This window comes from Mytilus trossulus, chromosome 1 (genome assembly GCF_036588685.1).
Source record: "Mytilus trossulus isolate FHL-02 chromosome 1, PNRI_Mtr1.1.1.hap1, whole genome shotgun sequence".
NCBI lineage: Eukaryota > Metazoa > Mollusca > Bivalvia > Mytilida > Mytilidae > Mytilus > Mytilus trossulus.
Genome location: NC_086373.1, coordinates 90,225,136 through 90,231,388, shown reverse-complemented (window position 1 = coordinate 90,231,388; position 6,253 = coordinate 90,225,136).

Here is a 6,253-nt window from a genome sequence, read left to right as displayed (position 1 = left end):
TCTAAATCATCATCTACGGATTTTGCCTCACATACATGTGTATCATTTACCTCCTGTAGTTTATGCTTATCACACGAATATAGCCAGTGTTCTTGTACAAATAATATGTCACATTTTTTTAGTACATTGACAAGGTAGAGTTGATTTGATAGAGCATTCTGTACATCATATATTGTTTAAAATGTTGGACAATTACTTATTATTCCAATAACTTCTCCTGACAAAAAGACGGGCGTACATAATGGGCACTTGGTCTGTTGGTCCGAAATTAAGAAATGATTTCCTAATGATAAATCATGAGAGTTCCTATTGGCTAGTTGGAACGAAGTTTACGGATATGTATATGGAAGATCTTCAATTCTTATTCTTTATGAATGAAAACCATCAACGTTTTGAAGATTACTTTCCTGTGCAAGTCTGAGTAAGGTTGCTTTAAAGTTGATTACATTTTGTTTTCTATTATTTATAAACTTTTCAAATTTTTATTTAACTTATATATTTACATTTTTATATATATTTTTTCACATTAAGATAAAAACAATAGGCACATTTGATTTAAATGAGAGAATGTTTTAGGAGGACTTCATGAGTAAGTTCATCCTTAATATTGTCTATAAAGGTTGTGTTTAAAATTTCAGGTGGTAATTTATTCCAATCTTTTGATTGTTTGGCTGAAGAATGAGAACTTAAAACGGAGTTTGATGCATTGAAGTTATCTGTATGTTTGTTAATGGGTATATATCTTGTTTTGGACTGGCAGTTTAAATTATGAGAATATCTTGAGATGGTATTCCTATATTTCATTGTTTATAACCTCGTTCTTGTAGGGTTTGCCAGTTAAAAATGTGTAGCTTTTCAGATAAACTGCTGGTGTTGTGAAATCTGTAACAAGTATACCGTAAAGCTTTTCTTTACTCTTGTTCCAGTCTGTATATGTTTTCTAAAGTGTGAGGATCCCAAACTGTGCAGAAGTATTCCAGTTATGGTCTTACTATATATTGTTTGATATGCTCTTTACTTTACTAATTTTAAGCTGATTTTCAGATTTCATCTGACGGATGATAAAGATTGATTTGCTTTTGCTGATGATTGTTGTATATCTGAAGACTGGTTGTAAAAGAGGGACGAAAGACACCAAAGGGACAGTCAAACTCGTTAATCTAAAACAAAATGACAACGCCATGGCTAAAAATGAAAAAGACGAACAGAAAAACAATAGTACACATGACACAACATAGAAAACTAAAGAATAAACAACACGAACCCCACCAAAAACTAGGGGTGATCTCAGGTGCTCCGGAAGGGTAAGCAGATCCTGCTCCACATGCGGCACCCGTCGTGTTGCTTAGGTAGCACTCCACAGTTAGAAAATAAAATTAAAAATGAGCCCCAAAATGTTTTATCATCTCCTATTCCTGGATTTCTAATACATTAACCTAACTGTTTGTGTTGAACATGTGCATATGTATGTAATCAGTATCTTCCATAGATTCAATTTTCAAAAGTTAAAAGGGTGAAAATTAATTCCTTTTATGTGTATCCATGGCAACATTCAGCATTTATTTACCATAAAATATTGCAAAAAGGGGGGGTGAACATGTCATATATCCCCCAAAAATTTGGATCAAACTAGAATTTCAATGCCTTTGAGTGATACCTTTTTAGAAACTGTTTTCTTAAATCTTCCTAATGATCAAATAAAAAATGGGTGTCTTTCGCCTCATTTTTTCGTAAAATCCAATCACAAAGTTCGTGCGATAAAAAGTTGGAAAAAAACATTACAATAATTGCCGGACCAATGTATGGTATGGACATGCAAATACGGACTGTCATACAGAAAACAGCCTATATTACATACATTACATAACCTTGATGTTCATATAAACCCAATACAAAGGCTATTTTAATACTCAATGAATTTTATTGCACACTAGCTCTCATATTTAAAAAATCCACAGGGGCCAAAATGCGAAACTACACACCTAACTGTGGAGTGCTACCTTATGTGATTACAAATCCGGTAAATAGTATAATTCGGTAGGTCAAATTCATGAAAGGGAAGGGGATTGTAGTTACGACGTAAGGAACATATCCGATATCATTTGTGAAACGGTTATTCCATAACGGTCAACCAACTCGTGATGGCGTCCGTAAAATTTACGAAGGGATGATTTCAACTTCACCATTTGGAACTCTTGGTTTAATAGCTTCCTTGTGAGCAGTAACCATCTATCAAGAAAATCATGATAGGAAATGCAAGCACGGGAATATCGTATCAATTGGGAGATATATACCCCGTATGCAGGTGCTGCTGGAATGTTGCTACTTAGAAATGGAAAGTTCACAATTGGAAAGCTGAAATCATCTCTTTTGTCGTAAAGTTTTGTCTTCAACCGACCCTCATTGTCAATTTCTAGATGTAAGTCAAGATATGAAGCCGACTTAACTGTATCTGTAGTATCCTTTATCTCCAATTCGATGGGATAGATGCGATCCACATAGTCACCAAATTTTGAATTGTTTAGTGAAAGAACGTCATCTATATAGCGGAAAGTAGAGTTAAAGGATATTGCTAACTTCTTATCTTTCTTCCTAAGAAGTTCCTGCATGAAGTCAGCCTCATAATAATAAAGAAACAAGTCAGCAAGTAGAGGGGCACAGTTTGTTCCCATTGGGATGCCGACAGTCTGTTGAAAAACACGTCCTCCGAACGTAACAAATATGTTGTCAATCAAGAAATCAAGCATCTTGATAATATCGGTTTCAGAGAATTTTTTGTTTGAATCAGAATGGTTCTTTACAAAGTATGATTTATCCCTCCCTAAGACAAGAAACTTGTATCTACGTTGGCCATTCTTTTTTATGAAGCAAAGTAATACCAACTCTTTTAATTTGTCTTTTAGTTTGGAATGTGGAATACTTGTGTAAAGCTGAGACTACTATAACACATGTGTTATAGTAGTCTCAGTGTAAAGAGTAGAAAAGTCAAATGTTTTAATACTGTTACAAGATGAAAGAGAGTTAGATTGTATGTACTCTAAAAGATCTTTGGAATTTTTAACGGTATCCACATCTGATTCACGCCACCTCTAGAATAGGCAGTTTCACAATAACTTTGAAGCCCGTCTTTGATTGCTGATAAAATGGATGTTAATAATTTAGAAAGGGGTTTCGTGGAGCACTTGGAAGACCCAGCAATATACCGTTGTTTGTAAGGACACTTATGTAGTTTAGGTATCCAATACAGTGATGGAAGATCCAGTTCTTCATCTTTGGTTGAAATACTAAAGGAACAAAGAACAGACCTATGATTATCCAGGATTTCCTCTTTGGTAAGTGTAATAGATACAGGAGGACTTGTTATGAGTGCCAATGAGAAAACTCTCCATCCAAGTCACAATTTTTAAAAGTAAATCATTATCATGAGGACAAGGTACGGTCTTAAACATTATTATTGTTTTAAGCTAGTTGGTGTATGGAGATATTACTTAAGATTTGCATGATCTTTTTTGCTCTAAATCCGTGTTGTAGTTGCACAGTATTTTATTTGATTCAAGGTGTTTCATCATATTGTTTACAAGTATATGTTCAAGTAATTGAGATGCAAGCAAGTGCAATTGGTCTATCATTACCAGGATGATGTTGGTCTCATTTTGTATATACTGGTGAAAAGTTTGCATGGTTCCAGTCGGATGGTACTTTGCCCGTTTCTATGAATTTGTTGAAAATGATTGTGAGTATATCCAAGGATTTGTATAAGATTATACAAATTCTTGGTATATCTGATGCTCTTTTGAATGTTTTCATTTAGTATTTTGCCAGCAATAGTATCTGGTCCTGTAGCTTGTTCCATTTTAGGTTGTGTACTAGGTTCTTTCCTTGGTATCTAGTCTGTATTTGAGTCTGATGTGAAAGCAGATTGAAATTTATTGTTAAATATGATGGACTTTTCGGAGGGGTTTGTATGAAGGGTTCCATCTTCTTCTGTCCTCCACTGTCGAGAGTACCACTACAATTGTAGTGTAGCATCGTTTCTTAAAGATGAAATGCTGATGTTTTCCTTGATTTGGCTTTTTATGTAAGAGTACAGCTGTTTTAGTTGTTGTTGAAGCATTGCTGATCTTGCTCTTTTATGTTGATGTCAAAGATCATGTTTTGAATGTATGCCCAGTTTGCTTCTCTCGTCTCTTAGTGTTTTGTTTTTTTATAGATGTCAGAGTAAAGATTTTTTTGAAAAGTTTATTTTGATTTCCAAGCTCAAAGTTTTTGTTTGTCCATGTTTTCTTATCCCCATTTTACTTGCATCAATTTTCATGTAGAATGTTTTGATGCAAAATATTGATTACAAACTGGTCAATCAAATGTGGAAATTGATAAATATTAAACCTACAGTATCAAATTATGACAAAGTTGCTGCACTAAATATTCCTCCATTGGACATCTTTGATACCAGGATGAATAGTTAAGCATTTGGAAAACATTCTCTCTGATCCTGGTATTTATGGGTTTATTTGCAAATATGTGATTATTTAATAATAAACAGTGGCCTATAATTGCTAACTAATTTCATTTCAACTCGTAGGGATAGTTGTCTCATTGACAATCATACCAAATGATCTGCTCTCCTTATTTTTATACAACTTGTAGTAGAAACACTACACATGGTTATAGACTTTAAGTGTGCATTTTTGTTTCACACAAATCACCATAACTTTACCTCAAGTTTCTTTAGTATTATTGCTGGTTTTTTTCTACATTGGCTAGAGGTATAGGGGGAGGGTTGAGAAAATCACAAAACATGTTTAACCTGCTGCAGTGTTGTGCCTGTCCCAAGTCAGGAGCTTCTGGCCTCTGTTAGTATTGTATACTTATTTTAATTTTAGTTCATTTATGTTTTGGAGTTGAGGGTGATATCTTTTTTTTACAGAACTACTAGTATTATTAAGGAGCCAGCCGAAGCATGCCTCAAGGTTCAGGATTTTCCCGCTGTGTTGAAGATCCATTGAAGGCCTTGGGCTGTTTGGTTGGGTTATTGTCTCTTTGACACATGGTTGCTTTCTGTCGATAATATTTCATTTCTCATTGAGCAGCACGTATGACTAAATTACGTTTATAACATATTTGGAAGATTTTCATGACTATTTGTTGAAAATTTCATCTGACAGGGGCATGCATCTAGCCTTTACTTCATTTTCAAGGTTTTTAAAGTTAAGTGTTTTTAGGTGGCAGTCTTATATATACCCTGCATCTCCTTCTTTCATATTAAATGAAAACTGGCTAGAATAAGTTTCAACTTGCCTAGTGAGACCAACATTTGAAAAAAGAGTAAAGGCATGAACTTTTTTGAGAGTACAGCCCACATTTGTCTTTTGGGTCACCTAAGCTAAAAATTAAAAAGAGATAGTGGTACAGTTGTAGGATTAAATAGTGTCCCCCATGAAATGATGTCCCATAGACAAAATTTCATGGATATGACCTGTGAAATTTTGTTCAGGACAGAATTTTATTATAAAATATTGTCCACCTCTGTGTAAAAGTGTCCCTTGAAAAGATATTCCATTTTGACCTTTTTTTTAATAATTTTTTCATAGCTAAGGAAATCAGATTAAAATTGCATAAAAGTCTTGTCTAATACCCTGTTTCAGTTTGTCCTTTGAATAACAAGTTTAATGTTTTCTTCTGTGTTTTTTTGTCAATATGTACAAATGTATATAAAACATTTCATTGTTTCTAATCTCAAATTACTTGCCCTTCTTTCCTTACAAATCATCTACTTTCATTATTATTAAACTCTGGAGGGTACATTTATTCAAACACACAAAAGGTCATATAGCTGTTTATATTCACCACTTTCCATTTTTGTTAACATCTTTGCTGTCTTGATTTAAATTTCAATTATCATTTAACAAATTGATTAAAACATTTCAATGATTGCTAAATTATTTCCCTTCTTTGCGACAGAAAAAATTAGCTAATCTATGAGAAATTGTCCCTTGTAACAAATTTTTATAAAACATCCATGAAATTATGTCAAATTACTAGGGACAATTTTTCACTAAAGGAGACACTATTTTATAGTTTGTGATATTCTGTCCCGTGAACGAAATTTCATAGATGAACTGTGAAATATAGTTCAAGAAGACACTATTTCATGGGTCACTTTTTTGGCTTACAGTGTCATGACAATGAAAGAAAAAAGAAATTGAAACAACTGTACAGGATTTTTACATACAGATCTAATTTAAGTCTCTTT